This window comes from Sceloporus occidentalis, unplaced genomic scaffold (genome assembly GCF_023333645.1).
Source record: "Sceloporus occidentalis isolate IW3139 unplaced genomic scaffold, rSceOcc1.0.p SCAF_5, whole genome shotgun sequence".
NCBI lineage: Eukaryota > Metazoa > Chordata > Lepidosauria > Squamata > Phrynosomatidae > Sceloporus > Sceloporus occidentalis.
The window spans coordinates 68299205-68316142 of NW_028316985.1; the positions used below are offsets into that span (position 1 = coordinate 68299205).

General features: G+C 40.3%; 1 non-coding gene across 1 annotated transcript; it reads left to right on the forward strand.

Moving 5' to 3' along the window:
- Window positions 1-15874: 15874 nt before the first annotated feature.
- LOC149312280 (U6 spliceosomal RNA) lies at window positions 15875-15981 on the forward strand. The gene has a single exon (XR_016281534.1). It is a non-coding gene; the product is annotated as a U6 spliceosomal RNA (small nuclear RNA).
- Window positions 15982-16938: the final 957 nt, after the last annotated feature.

Here is a 16938-nt window from a genome sequence, read left to right on the forward strand (position 1 = left end):
TGGGTTTAGCTCTGTATCCCCCTGGCAAACTGCACCAGAAATTCAGTGCAAGTGCAAACAAGGACCATTTAAATCAGTTTACATCGGTTTGAAAACTGGTTTATTATGTACTGTGAATGATGCCTTTGTTGTTTACCTGCATTTCAGAAGCAACTGGTTAAATTCGGATGGACTGCCAAAAAAACCCACTTAATCCAGGATGATCAATATTGGGGTTTTTTCTAAAAGAACAAAATCTTGCCAAGAAGACCCTATGACAAAATCATCATAAGTCAGAAACAACATGAGGACACATAACAAAAGCATAATTCCTGGGAAAATATGATAAAATTATACTAAAATATTTTAAAGTTCATTTTCCCCCATAAACTATAATCAACTATTTTAGTTGTCTTGGCTCTGTCTTATGAAATCCTGAGATTTGTAGTTTGTTGTGACACCAGAGCTGTCTGGAAAGAGATGGCCACATAGCTCACAAAATTACATATCCCAGAATTCCATAGCATTGAGCCATGGCAGTTAAAGTGTATTCAGTGAAGTGCATTAATTCTGCAATGTAGATGCAGCCTCAGTGGGAGTGAGTATATCTCCAAGACGCTGCATTTGGAGATGCTAAGAGCTGTGGGACCACAGACCTCCAACCAATAGTCTCTCACCCTATTGTGCCACCAGGTTGTCTTCCACTTTCCTTGCCAATTTGATAAAAAGTGTTTGCTTCTACTTAAGTCCCTGAAACAGACCACAGGAGCCTATTGAAATCAATAGGCTTTGCTTTTTCATACTTTGTGGAGACTGGTTGTAGCTCATAAGGCTGTTGTATTCCAAACACAAACTTTTGCTTGATTTACTGTAGAATTGCACCACATTACTGCCTTTAAGTATTTCTATGTAAAATGTCATTTGAGATAATCTCTTCATAAAATCAAAGAGCAATAAAAGGCTCATTAATCCTCTATCTCCTTGGGCTGGAAGGGTTTTTTTTAACTTCCCATGGTGCTTCCAGGGGAGTGTCAAGTGTCCCTATGAATAATACACAGTGTTCCAAGCTCAATCTCTTGATGCAAAATGCCTGAACTCTAAATTATACCAACTGGGCCACAATTTAGAGACCCACCACATGGCTATATACATCTTATCTTGAACAAAATACAAAAAAGTGTATTGTTTGGGCGGTTGCAAAGGCTTTAGAAAGTATTTCCCCCTAGATACATCTCATCATCTTTAAAGAACTCTGACCACATTTTCCACAAAATTATTTTTTAAAAAACAAAACTCTACACTAATATTAAAAAGAAGCCTTAACAGGATTATCTGTGATGGGACTCCCTTCTTTAATAGAATATTCTACACAGGCTTCCTTCTGAAAATAGCAAACCAACACTGCAGCATTCAGCCTTCTGCTCCAGCAGTGGCAGCTGGTGCTTCCCATGTCAGTGGGATGGCGATTCCACCCAGGGTTTTAGTCTAAACTTTAATGTAGGTATCCAGGATCCTGAGAGAGCCAGCGTGGTGTAGTGGTTTGGATAATGAACTAGGACTCTAAAGTCCAAAGTTCAGTTCAGTCACTGGGTGAGCTTTGGCAAGCCACGCACTCTCAGCCTCAGAAGAAGGTCATGGTAAACCCTTTCTGCACAAATCTTACCATGAAACCCCTGTGATAAGTTCACCTTAGGGTTGCCATAAATTGGAAATGATTTGAAGACAAACAACAACAACAACAATAATTCAGTAAGCTGAACTCTGTCCCTGAATTGGCACAGTGCCTTGGATAGCTTAGTTCAGATAAAAACCCGGAGCAGATTCACCACCCTATTGACATGAGAATCATCATGTGCCAATGGCCAGTTTTGTAATGGGTGAGATGTCCGCACATTGTGTCTATCCCTGCTTCCATTTTACCTAATTGATTTCTTCTGATGAGAAAATGAGAAGGGTTGAGATATCCTCACACTATGTGTCACTCTACCTTGATTTTACATAATTTAATTCCTCTGATGGGAAAATGAAAAAAAATGAGTTTTGCATTATTATTATCATGATGGTGAAAGGAATTTGACATATTGTTGAACTATATGATTAGCTATATCAGCTATTACAATATAAATACAATATAAAGATTTTTCCCCCTCTTGGGATATTTATGTTTATTCAGCAATGCTATATGCTTGATTAAAACTTTTTAAACTGCATTGTCTGCCAGTGTATTTCAAGCCAAGGCACCAGTGTGTACAATTCAGAATTTATTGCAAAGCCACACTTTCTTCTACACATCACACCCCTGTATATCTATAATGGGACCAGTGCTGAATAGTAGTTAAAATGTTTAGCTGGAACTTTGGGAAATTCGGGAAATTCAGCTTCTAGATTTCATTAAACCAGAAGACTCCTAGTCTGACCTACATCACAGAAGGACTGCTGTGAGGATAAAGACCCATATATACTATCTTTCAATGAATGAGAGGAATGATGGATACAAATGTAATGAAGAAACAAACTCAAAGAGCTGGTTCCAAATTTTGTTTTGCTTAAAATAGATCTGTGGAAATCAATAGGATGACCATCCAAACCAATCTCATGATACAAATGGTGTAGAGCAGAGGTAGGCAACCTGCGGCCCGCGGGCCGGATGCGGCCCGGCGAGGCCTTGGGACCGGCCCCAGCCCGGTCCTGCCGCCGATTGCCGCCGGGGTCTTTGGGGGATAATTGTCTATAGAAGCCTCAGAAACATGCATTTATATTAACATTTTTTTAAAAATCAGCAAATTTTTTCGCGTGTCCTCCATTTTTTTTTAAAAAAAGTGTCTTCCATTTGACAATTTTGTCCTACATTTATCCTGGTTTATTTATATATTTAATTTTTAAAAAAAATTATATAATTATTTATTTTTTGGCTTCGGCCCCCCAGTTGCCTGAGGGACAGCAACCCGGCCCCCAGCTCAATAAGGTTGCCTACCCCTGGTGTAGAGAAAGTAACTTGGAAAGCATTTTCTCTCATCTTCATCCAATGAAGCTGAACAGCAGGTGATTCAGAGTTCTTTCCCACTACACAAATATAAAACAATTTTACCACATTAATTGGTATGGCTCTGCCCTATGGAATCCTAGAATTTGCAGCTTGAGGGGACTTAAGAATTCTCAGCCAGAGTGCTCCTGTGTCTCACCAAGCTACAAATCAAAGGATTCTCTAGAATATTGCCATGGCAGTTAAAGTTGTATCTTTATGCTAGGTCTGTGTAGTATAAAAGTGCCCCAGGGCAGATAAAAGGAAGAATTCACACAAGACAGTTATGGAATTCACATCACAAAAGGTAGCAATGGATACCATCTTCAATGGCTTAAAAGGAGATCAGACACATTCATGGAGGATGAAATTATCAATGTCTGCTCATCATGACAGCTATCTTTTATTTCTTATATCACAGGCAATACCCTCAGTGTCCTGCTTACATGTTGCTTATGGTCACCTGGTTAGTTGTTGTGCAAACTGGATACTGGTCTCAATAGCTGTTTGATCTGATCTAGTAAAGTTGTTTTATAGTCTAAAATCCTTACAATCTGGGTGAAATGGCAAAGAAGTGGTCTTTTCCATCTGATTCAACACCCATAAGATTAGGCAGCTCTAAACACTGTACCATGAGCAGGCTATATCCCCATACCCTCCAACTGTCCTGATTTGGCACAGATATTCCTAATAAATCCTATGTCATCTGACATTTTAATGACTTTTTAAATGTCCCAGTTTCTCTTTTTTCCTTCTTCTTTCCTGCTTTCTCCTTGGCTTACTTCAGTGGCTGCAAACTGAATTCAAAGAACAAAAGTAGTTTACACTCATAAACTCAGCAGAGGAAAGAGAAGAGGAGATAGTGGGGTTTTACTCTTTTCAGCAGGCTCAAGCAAAAGCAAACTGCTGCAGCCTCACCCAGCTTGTGCACTCTTCCTCATAAATAATATTTGGCATCTTGATCACACAGCAATACCAAGCACATTTCTATAATGCTTATCACTGCACTTAAGCTTTCACTAAGCCGTTTACAAAGTGTAAACTAATTGCCCACAACAACCTGGGTATTCCTTTTAGCGACCTACAGAAGGATGTAAGGCTGAGTGGACCTTGGGATCGAACTCACAACCTTGTGGCTGTGAATGGCAGCAGTACTGGCATTTAACCACTGCACCACCATAGCTCACTCATGCTGATATTGCTTGGCCACATGGGTCCCAATTTTCATCTGTGAAATGGAATACTAAAGTCAGGATTATCCATGTCATTGTACTTCCAATTTCTATGTCTAGTTGTGAAAGCTGGACAGTAAAAGAGAGCTGATAGGAAGAGAATCAACATATCTGAAATGTATTTATGGAGGAGAGTTCTGCAGATACTGTCAATTGCTAAAAAGACAAATAAATGGGTTCTAGAGCAAATCAAGTGTGAACTCTCCCTAGTAGCCAAAATGATTAAACTGAGGCTAATGTACTTTGGTAATATCATGAGATAACATGGCTCATTAGAAGAAAAAAAGGCTTTATAGAGTGGAAGGCAGTAGGAAAAGAGAAAGAACAATTTACAGATAGATAGTCTCAGTTAAGGAAGCCACAGCCTTGAATGTGCAGGACTTGAGCAGAGCTGCTAATGACAAGGTGTCTTGGAAGGGTGTCTCTCGTTTATAGTTGCCACAAGTCAAAGCAGACTTGATGACAGTTAACAACAATGCCATCCCAGTTATATCAGTGGGAGAAAGCTATACATCCCCGTGAATGCAGCCTATGAGACATCTCTTTTCTATCTCTGTTTCTTATGCATCATTGGCATTGTTTTTCCTTACTGTTGTTATCAAAGAAGTTCTATTCATGGCATAGGAGAAACATATATAGTGGCAAGTTTAAGGAATGAGTGGGGTGTTTTTTTAAAAAAAAAAAAAGCATGAAATCCAGATTTGTCTTGAAATGGGATGCAGAAACATCCTTTTGCCTGGCACTCATTTGTATTTACTAATCAAGAGGAACTTAATGAGTTAGGAGTTTTGTGAGGAACAAAACTCGTGGAGAGAAAAAGCCTTTGCGTTTTTGTCTTGTAATATGGAGCCAAAATGTCTGCCAAAACTCTGGCTTTGAACCCAGCAGAGCAGAGTTTTGGAAAAAAAATACATCCTTTGTACTGGTATTAATGTCTGCAGATGGCTCTTTCAAAGTAACGTATTTTCTATCATATAAACATTCATCAATTAAACACTTTATCTACAAGAAAAAGTATGTCTCAGGCATTTAAACCATACTTGACTATTTGGCTGTGGCTTCCTTGGGAAGTCCAGCTCATTTTTGTGCAGCTGAGAACTCGGATAACATTTTTATTGCAAGCAACACAACTGCTAAAAATATCCTTGAGATAAATTTAAAGGCAAGCAGGCCTCTACTCCCAGAGGATGCTTCACAGGTCCCAAGACAAATTTGTAACAGAGGTTTATAACAGGGTACAGTTTTATGGGTACAGAGCCTTAAGGGAGGGAATGTGCCAACATCTGAGGTTTTAATCTGTATAAGTCCCTACCACACTGTAACCAGCAACAGGGACGTAGCCAAGGGGGGGGGGGTTCTTGGGGTCTGAACCCCCCCTTCCATTAGAAAATTGAATGGTGTGTGCTGCTGCGCCACCGCACCCAAGCCCCATTATAATGGTGACACTTAGTCTGGACCCCCCCCCCTTCTAAAATCCTAGCTACATCCCTGCTAACAACATGGAATGACATTTTCTGTCCCTCCCCATATTCCATAACTTGTGTGCCACAGCTGAGAAGGCCTTCTCTCAAGTTATCCCATTTTATATTATCTCCATCAGTGGGACACAAGAGGGCCCCTTCAGATGGTGAAATCATTGAAAACTATCCTTGCCTTGGCCTCACTTTGTGTTGAAATTGTGGCAGTGCCTGTGGCCTTGAGAAGATTTGGATGGTGTAACCCTGCCTGACAGCCAGCATGGTGCAGTGGTTTGAGTGTTGGACAATGACTCTAGAGACCAGGGTTCGATTCCCTGCTCACTGGGTGACCTTGTGCAAGTCATATGCTCTTAGTCTGAGGCAATGGCAATGGCAAAACCCCTCTGAACAAATCATGCCAAGAAAACCCCATGATAGGGTTGCCATAATTCAGAAATGACTTGAAGGCACATCACCATCACCACAACAACAAGCCTGCCTTGTTCTACCACTTCTCTGCTCCTTTGGGGTTTGTCTGCCAGTAAATCTTATTTATTTATTTCCAGGGCTTATATCCTGCCTTTCTCCCACAATGGGATTCTTAGCCAGCAAAGCAGTTCTGCCAAGAGATTGCTCTTTAGATGAGCTGGCAGAAGAGAATTCTCTAAGCAGAAAGACATTTCCAGTGGCAGAAGAGGTTTGTGCCTAATCCTTATCCTCTGCAGCTGGGGATGTCCCTTTCCCTAGAGCAGTGGTTCTCAACCTGTGGGTCACGACCCCTTTGGGGGTCGAACGACCCTTTCATACAGGTCACCTAAGACCTTCAGAAAACACATATTTCCAATGGTCTTAGGAATTGAGACACCACTATTTTATGGTTGGGAGTCACCATGACATGAGGAACTGTATTAAAGGGTTGCAGCATTAGGAAGGTTGAGAACCTCTGCCCTAGAGCATTTCAAGGTGACTTGAAGAAAAATTCCAGACATAGTGCTCTGTAAGTGAATACATTCAGAACTGGAGAATCACAATAGGAAGTACCGCTTCGTGAGGTACCTTCCTGTCAGAACTTCCTGATTTTGCTGTTGCCACTGCCTGATTCAACATCTGGAAGAGTACAGTTTGTTAAACAGAACAGAAGGCACTGCCAATGAGCAGGAAAAACAAGAGGGTGTGGACCACTGTGAGTGCAAAGAAACAGTTTATTGAAAGCAAGGAAGGACTTCTAATGTGCAATACCTCATCTAATGAAAAAAAATAAACTCCAAACTCCTCTATAAAAGCTTCCTTACAAATACAAATCAACTGCAAACTATAATTGTATGCTATAAAAGCTACTGTACTGTACTCTAGGCATTGCTATTTAGCAAAAATTAAACCTCCCAGGGTATTTTAGACAGCCAGGCTTGACAGACCAGCAATAAAGGCTGGTATTGGGGCAGAATGGGACATGGTGTTGGCACGACATATGCCCTGACTCTGTTCCCATGCCGGCGTGAGGCAGTGCAGCCCACTGTATAATGGGGGGCATCATGGTGCTCCTCTGGCGTTGCATCCAGATGATGCAGCACCAAAGGAGTGTTGAAAAGCAGTTGCGCCACCAGCTATGGCACCCTTTCTATGGAGCAAAAAGGAGCCGCTTTTTGTGGCTCTTTTTGCACTGTGGAAAGGCCTCAGCAGTAGTTGCCACAGCCCCAATCCAGCGCTAAAAGGGTTGGCTGCAGGCCGCCCCTTGGGGCGGTCTCTTCAGCCCCTAACTTTATATTATAAGTTTTAAAGAAAAATGAAAGTAGTCTAGACTTGTCTCTCTTTCCTGTGCAAATGAATATGTATATTTGTCCACACTGAACTCTAATGGGCTGCAATTAGATGAAGTCCATTTTCCAGTTTAAATTATTATAGTTCGGCTGATTAAAGTTTTGCAGGAACTAGACAGTTTTTTTTTTTAAAAAAAAATCTCGATTTATTTTAGAAGCATAGTTATCATTTGCTTCGCTATATATAAATAAACTTATTTTTCAAATCAGTTGACACTTTCTGTACTGAAGAAGAGTGTTTGTAAAATTATAGTGCTCACCAGGAATACATTTTACAGCAGTTATTAGCACAGTTCCCATAACTGTAGGGGTTGGGATGAGGAAGGAACTCTGCTAGTTCTAAATTGTACACATTTTCACATCATATTTTGTGAAATTACACTCATTGTACAAACTGCAGTTCTTATTCAAGTCAACTTGAGTGCTGTTTTGGCAAATAGAATAAAATATAATAAATAAAATAAATAAATAAATTGATGAAGGGTTTTTAAGAGGGTCTGTATTGTGGGGTGAAATGCACGTGTGTGTTGTCTCTCGCTCTGTGTGTATTAGGTCCAGACTAGAGAAGTCTCTTTGCTTCTTAATTCAAGTAACCACATGCTCTTCTTTAGAATGGAAAATTATCTACATTGCGCCCTTCTTTTATGTGGGGACCCGTTCCGGACACACACACACTCCCCCACATAAAAGAAATTGTGCGTATGCTTGAGCCCCATTACAAGTAATGGGGCTTGTGCTCGCGGTGGTGCGGCAGTGCAATGGTGAGATGGCACATGCACGCCACAGGCGCACATGCCATTGTTTCTTCCAACTGCCAGTCCTGCATCTGAAATCACCCTGTATTTGAAGGACTGCCTAGTCCAAGCTAGGCATAGTAGTTTGAATGTTGGACTACAACTCTGGAGACCAGGGTTTGATTTCCACTCAGCCATGAAACCCATTGGGTGACCTTGGGCAAGTCACATGTTCTCAGCCTCATGGGAGGCAATGGCAAACCTCCTCTGAACAAATCTTACCAAGAAAACTCCATGCCAAGTTGGAAATGATTTGAAAGCACACAGAGCACACATGCACACTAGTCCAAGTTCAATGAAAAATTGAAAAACCATAAGAAAGGGTAAGCAGGGAAAACAAAGGCTCCCTCTCCCTCCCAGATGTTAAATCAGGAGTGTCCAATTGCTGTGGAGCAAGGACCACTGTTGAGGTTGGCCAAGCGTTTGAGGGCTACTCTGAGGAGGAGCAGAAGGGTCTTTTATTGTTATTTTTATTTTTGATTAAAAAAAATTAGCTATGTAGATATATGGAATTAATTTGTTAAAATTATTAAATTCATAAAAATCCTTCACTTAATATTAATAGTCACTTACTATTATTCAGTTAATAATTAACTGAAATCCCCATTCATACTTGATTCACTGTTATTACATTTACATTTATATATAAATGCACTTTAAATATACTTAAACTGATCTAAATATGATACTGACTATGATATTTTCTGTCTCATTGTCTATAGGGCATTTTGTTCATTCTGCCATCAATGAATTTCAGCAACAAAGTACAATGTTGTTGTTGTTTTAAAAAAATTAAAATAAAATCCTGCCACAGATAATGGCTTGGTATTGCATGCAACCCGTAGGACATATTTTGCCCAACTCTGTACTAAATACTGAAGGGTAACTTCAAGGCTTCTGCTCTCCTTTTCTTTTGCTTTTAATTTTTTCTCTGGATTTCTACCATTCAAGCAGAAGATCCATGGAAACAGGGGGCAAACGTCTGACATTCTTTTCAGAAAGGGGAAGAACCCCTTCAACTTCTGATGTGGAAAGAAGGGCAGTGTGGAAGAGGACAGGCAATACTGTAGCAAAGGAATAGGGCAAAACAAAGAAACCTCCAGGCAACACCATGTTGCAAGACTGTGTGAAAGCAGCCAAGTAGATTTTTTGTGAGATAGGCATTGCTATACAGAGTGCAAATCTAGCTTGCTTTTAAAACTGGTATGTTGATGTATCAATATAGCATATAGGGATTGCCATCTGGAATCACCCATTAAGTATGTCCATTGTAGAAGTGTTTCTTGCTTTCCTCCTGTCAAGTGCACATTGAAGAACCATAGGCAGCTAAAAAAGCCAGCCCAGTCCTTCAAATGAGAGGTGCCTGGTCATCCTTGGATTCTAAGGTTTAGAATAAGGATGGGAAACATATGGCCCTGCTGATAGTGTTGGACAACACTTCCCATCATCCCTCCACATCAGTAATACTGGCAAGAACTTATGGTCCAAGAACATCTGAGGATGGCGCTATCTTAGAATGATGATACTGTTCTCAGTTGGCTATTGAAAGGAGTGACTAAACCATATTTTAATACAAGAAATTCCTAGGAGAGTCCCATTATTAGGTGACACCATGGACCCTAGAAGCAGGGAGCAAAGCTGTTTGAACTGGCCCTGAAATTATTTGGCAAAATTGAACTACCAAGACTGTGATGTATTGGCTCTCCTCAGGAGTTATCAGTCAGGAAGACACTAAATGATCAAGCACAAAGAAATATTAAGACAGTTAGTGTGGTTGAGCTCTCTCGGGCATAATAAAGGCTGCCTGAAATTTATCTTTTGCACACGTATATGGGAGTAAGCTACAATGAGCACATGAAGGGGACATCTAAGTATACATTGTGCTTCATATTTAAGAATGTTTGAATGATAACGGATAGAGAAATTAATTTGCCCTCCTCTTACAAGTACCTGCAAATAGACAAAATTAATAGCAAGCTACCTGCCACTGTTGAGTGAAGGAGGCACCTTAAAAATAGTTCTGGGATCTCTGGCTGATACTGTTCATCCACAGTCATCCATTTGACTCAGTGCAGAAAATAGGAAAAGCCACAGGCAGGGAAGACTAGTGTACTCACCACACTGCAAAATATGAAGAACAGAGGCAGAGGCACAGTATGTCCTAATGAAACAGAATAGAAGACACACTGTCAGCATACCAAGCTATTGTGATCAAGCCCATGCTGAATAGGCAGTGGTAGTAACAGCAACTGTGTCTCTAATGCTGCGAAATGAAAATATGCTGTGGAAGTCAGAGCAGAAATCCTCTTGCAAATGTTAACATTCCCGTGATTAGCAGGGATGATTCTGAAAAAAACAAAACAAAAGTGGGATGATATTACTGTCTATGTTAGTGTTATCTAACTGTGTGGTGCAGCTTATTCCAGCAGTTCATCATGGTTGATTCATTCTGGAGAGATAACAGTTGGTTTCACTAATGGCCTTTTCCAGCTTAATGAAAAAAAGTACAGAGCAACGTACCACTCTCCAGAGTTACTACTGACATAGAAATAGGAGCTACTTTCTCAAATCCACCACCTTGCTCTCTTGCTCTTGCTCTCCTGCCTTTCCTGATATGTTGCTGCCATGGTGGCTATGCAGAAAATAAACAAACCAGTGACTGAGGACTTTATCACATAAGGCTATAAAAGTGAAAATTTAACAGGCTAAGAGAGTCTTTGGCCAGTACTTATCACATGATTTTGTTTCCATCCTGCTGCTGCCTTGCATTCCATTTGTTGCAAGGCGGCAGCAGGATACTGTGATGCATCTTTCATTGATGGGCAAGGCCCATCAATAGATACTTAGGGGCTGTACAGGCACCCCTGGAAGCGCTGGGTTGGAAACGTGACAACTGCATGCCGTCACCCCCCCCAACCTGGTGCAAAAAGAACCAGCAAATGGCGAGGTTTTTGTCAGCCCCAGAAAGGGTGTCATAGGGAATGCAGCATGGCATTATGACACCACTTTGGCGCTATATCGTGTAGATGCAGCAACAGAGTGGTGTCATCATGGCATCTGCCATGTAAACAGGTGTGCACCAAAATGGCACCATGGAGGGCACGATCACAGCATCGAGTGTGCGGATGCTACTCTGTGATTCCGCCCACAGGTCAATGCTTTTCGCCGGTCTCTACAGGGCCATAGTCTCACTGCTATTCCATTACTGCATTCATGTGATAGGTCCCTTATGCTGGAATTCTGCTTCTCAGGCAGTCACATGGTGTAAGGGGATGTCATTCTGTTCCCCTCCCCACATCCCCCTCTCATTGATTGCAGCCACCACCACCTTCCCAAAGCCAACTGCTATGTAAACATTCACACAGCAGCTAGCTTCAGGAGGCAGTTGGCAGCTCCAATTGCTTGTCTCTCTCCTACCTCCCAGAAAGCACCATTTGGCAGTGCGTAAAACAGGTTACATAACCATGGATCACCAAAGCACTATTGTGGGGGAAAGTGTGATAAGAAATTATGCCACACTAGTATGCTTCCGTTCTTAACCTAGCACAATTGTGGCTGGATAGCAGGCTGATGTGACAAAGTCCTAGATCTTGCTTTAGCATTTTCCATAGCATAGAGCCTTACAACACAGCTGAAAGTAGCAGGCTAGTTTGTGTGTATTATGTGCCTTGGAGTCACTTCCAACTTACGGCGACCCTAAGACAAACCTATCATGGCATTTTTGTGGCCAGATTGGTTCAGAGGAGGTTTGCCATTGCCTTCTCCTGAGGTTGAGAGCATGTAATTGGCCCATGGTCATCCAGTGGATTGCATGGCCAAGTGAGAATTGAACCCTGATATCCAGAGTTGTAGTCCAGCACTCAAACCAATATGCTACTCTGGCTCAGGCTACTTTATGACATGCCAAATAAAATGGCTGTCAGGAGGACTGGTTGAGGGATTACAATTGCTGTTCAAAGCACCTGTTGCAGAAAGTAACTGCTGTGTTTCCTATATGTAGCTTATATGGAGTTACTTTTATCCTAAAAACACATACCTAATTATAAAATAATGAGCCTCTTGAAAAGATGTGTGTGGGAGAAATAAAAATTCTACTTCTCCCTAACCTTTCCTTGACCAAAACAGAACAGTTTCAAAGGTGTGAGCGCTCTTCTAAGAAAACGGAAGGTCATTTATTTTGTAGATTGTTATCTGTAATTAATTACAAATGGCCCAAGATAGACATGACATTGGAGAGCACATGCAAAAGGCTTTATGGCGATTGCTTCTTTTGAGACTGCAGTCCAGAAACATTACTTTTCTAAGTGCTAGAAACATAGGGTCAGCCCTGCAGAGTTGGTCACTGTTAAGAAGGTTCACAATGATTATCACTGCATGGAATGTCATTTTGTGAATAATTTAGAAGCTAGAGAACTTTGACTGGATATCCTATTTTTAATTATAATGAGTTATACAGAATTTCAAGCTAGCATCTGCCTGTTAGAAAACTGGGCCTTGTGTCAAGTTCAAAGCCCGGCAAGCTTTAACTATGCATGCTGAAGTAATTATTCTGTCTTTTTCATGCTATTTTCCACAGTATTGTTCATCCAATGATCATTGAATTATGTAAAGCAGATGTGAAGATTGCTGGTATGAGGTGAAAGTGACTAAGATTACACAGTGTTTAGCACACATCTATTCCATTTCTCAATAGGAGTGTAACCTTTCGTCTGTACAGCAAAAGCTGTAGTATAAGCCATATTCTTTTCAAATGTGTCATATACCTCTACCCAAGGAATTTAGTCAGCTATAACTGGGTGCCTTGGCAAGCAGGTCTTACTTACTTTTAGTACAGCAGCACTCAGGGTAGGTATGAAGAAGGAGTGAGTAGAATTTGATAATTTCACTTCAATTAGGTATAGTTCCAATTCCTCGCAAGATAGTTACTGTTCTAATTTCATTTTTCAAAAAATGGCTCTTTACTTCCAATTCCCTAGAAGTGGATTTCTTTGTTTGTTTACTACCTCTTGAACCTCAAGGCTAAGCACAATATATAAGAACACTTTAAAACATTAGATAAATAACTTTAAAAACAGTTAAAGCACCCTAGTTTCTCAGAATTTTATTTTATTTCTATGCCACCTTTCTCCCAAAAAGGGACCCAAGGCAGCTCACAAGATAAAAACATTATTAAAATGTCACAATAAAAATTTTAAAAATTTAAATAATCTAGTTAAAATAATATAAAATTAATACAAAAACATACAAACATAACTAAAACACACCCCATATTTTAAAAAAAAAACCCACCGGGTCCTGATAATATGTTTAAAAGCCTGCTTAAAAAAAATGTTTTTGCTTGCCAGTGAAATATTACAAAATCCAGTTTAAACTTCTCTTTAACAATATCTGCAAAACCAAACATTTTAGAAATCATTAATAGCAAAGACCCCTAATTTTAAGACGCAAATGCATATCCTCTCATTGCCCCTATTTGACAAGGACAATCCTGATTAAAACAGTGGCTTCAATTGCATTTTAACAACCCAGTTTCTATCTTCTCCTCCCACTTTCCCCTTTGTCTTCATTATACTTCAATTGCTACAAAGATGGTAAATTTTATTAATGAGGTGCAAAAATCATTTGTGCTCAATTAACTCAGAGAGCGGAGGGAAGTGGAGTGGAATCTTGTCCTTCCCTGTAAACTCAAGCAAAAGCAAATTGCTGCATCCTCTCTTAGCTTGTGTGTTCTTCCTAATTAATAATTTTATTTAGCCACATGTCCCAGTTTTCATGTGTGAAATGTTGGAAGGTGTGCAAAAGTCAAACCAAATAACATGGTCCTCACTGCTTGTTGGAAACTCAGAAGGAATGGAGCCAGCCTGACTATTCTCTGGAGGAAGTTCAACAGTCAGGATGCTACTATAAAGCCCTGCCACATGTACTCACCAGCCTAGCCTCAAAATAAATAAAGTAGTTACTTCTACTTACTTTTAACAAATATTTGAATGATCAAAGCCACTGGCCTGTGATACAAAATATACACTCCTCCTGTCCACCGCGTCATCACCCCAGCAGCCATCCCAGAACATGAAGGAGCAACACAAAACACATCAGGAACACCACATCAGCCATACAATATTCCTCCTTTGCAAGCTGGAATAATGATAAACATCACTAAAGTGTTATAGTCACACTCCAAAGGAAGAGAAGTTATAAAGTGGTCATACCACTGTCATTGGGGAAAGGCATTTATTGCAAGTAATTATTATTTTATTCATTTATATCCCAACAATGGGACTTAAGGTAATTTATCTATTATTAAAACCAATATAAAGCCAGTAGTGGTTTGAGAGTTGGACTACAACTCTGGAGCCAAAGTTCAAATCCAGGTTTGGCCATGTAAACTCACTGAGTGACCCTGGAGAAGTCAGACTCTCTTAGCCTCAGAGAATTGCAATAGCAGACCACTTCTGAAGAAACCTGCCAAGAAAACCCCATGATAAGTTCACTTTAGGGTCACCGTAATTTGGAAACTACTTGAAGGCACACAACAAAAACAACAGATTGAACACCAAAAACATCAGTAAGTATGTGTGTGTGCTTGTGTGTTCTCAATCGCCATTGTTTGGGATATCCCCATGACTCTCCTTTGTGGGTTAGAGATGGCCAGAGGGAGGAGGATTAGGAGGAAACTCTCCTTCCGTGAACTTCCTTTGACATTGTACACTCCAAGCCTATGATCTCTCCAAGTTGAACACTTAAACTGTTCATGATAAAATGCAGGTCAAAAAATAATGCTTTCTTTCAACCCATAGATGAACAATGCTAATAGTGATATATATTGTAATTTATTAGACAAATGAGTTCCTTGTTCTGAGGGTTTATGCTGAACACCAAATGATGCTAATATGTTGCTTGAAAACATTTCTCTGTGTTCCAGGAAATTAGGCTTGTTGGTTCCATTTCCTCAGAAAGCTCTGCATCAAGCTCAGTGGAGCCAGGCATGTGAGCAAAGTGTTGTATTATTTTCCAAAAAGTTTTTTGAACAGGGATATTTTCTTGCAAAACGTTTAATTTAGGTGACTCACAGCTCCTCTTGCAGTAGGGATCCCTCATTTGGAAACTATACAAAGCACACATTATCTATTTGTGTTTGGATCAGATGCAGGAAAAGATTATCAACTTGATTTCATTAACTCGGGTCCTCCCAAACTCCAATATGAGTACAAATTTACAAAGTAACATTTTGGGCTGTGTACAGAAGAATAAGGTTATTATTCCTGTGGAAAAGTGATCTGTTGATTCAGCACATGATATTCTTATTCAAGGAAGTCATAGAAATAAAACCAGGCTTGTACTGACCTGAAATTGATCAAATGTTTTTCAAGTTCTGGGTGTGCTCCAAAGAGGCAAACAATGGTCCACAAAAAACCATCAAAAAGACTCATGAATTCGCTATATGCAAAAACACGAAACAGTAAACTTGGAAAGTCATACCCTCATATCTGCTAACTTGCAAGGGAGGGGAAAAAAAGAATGGCTGAGTCACCATCACCAGCAAACTACAATATCACCAGCAACCTGCATAAACGTGCTTGCTTCAGCAGGACATGTACTAAAATTGAAATGATACAGAGAAGTTTAGCATGGCCCCTGCACAAGGAGGACAAACAAATTGATGAAGTCTTAAAAAAAACAACCCTACATAAACAATGTGTTTTGAACACCAGAAGCTAAATCTAGAAATGGAGCTCAGATTCCTTTACTGGCTAGATGAACTTAAAGTCCCTTCCGACCAAGCCATTTTTAAGTAACAGTTGTGTGTCCAAATGGACACAAAGGGGGAATACAGACTGGCAGTTTACACCGGCCTGCGTGCGCGGTAGGGCGGAGGGAGGGCGGAGCATTTACATGCTCTTAGCCCTTCTTCCTCCGCAGCATTTTTTAAAAATAGAATTAATCAATGAATCGATAGAATGGTACCAATAGATAGAATGAACCAATCTATCAATTCACCTATTAATTTAATTTTTTAAAAAAACAAAGGTCACACCAGCAAATGCACTGGGGTGTGTGTGACACCTCCAAAATAGGAAGGAATTGTGAACACCCCTCTGCCATTAGTCCCCCCCCCCTTCCAGAATGGATCGATTCTGATCTGTCATTCCCACTTATTCTGATCTATCATTCCCACTAGTACAATAAACACTAACTTGACTATTGAACTTGCTTCAGAATCGATTCATCTGAAAAGAACCACTATGAAATTACTCTCTGGAAAAAATGGGTTTTTTTGCCTTTGACTCACTTCATCAGGACAGGATTTGATCATATTGCGACAGGAGGCAATTTCAAATGGGAACGATGGTCATTTGCAGTTCACTGTATTTCATAGTGGGAACAAGGCCCTGATTTGAAAGTATCTTGCAAGGACTTGAGGCTCGATTTGTGTCTTGAAGGTAGAGACTTGAGACTTAGCTTGAGACTTGGAGAAAATGACTTTAATACATCACTGGGTGATAGATATGATGTCCTCTTGGGAGATAGTACATTGGATTTCTGTTCATGGAGCAGAGGAAAAGCTCACCTTAGAAAGCCCCATGGAAAATTACAGAGTTCATAAATCTTTGGTGTCAGATGCTGGAGAAGAAGGAA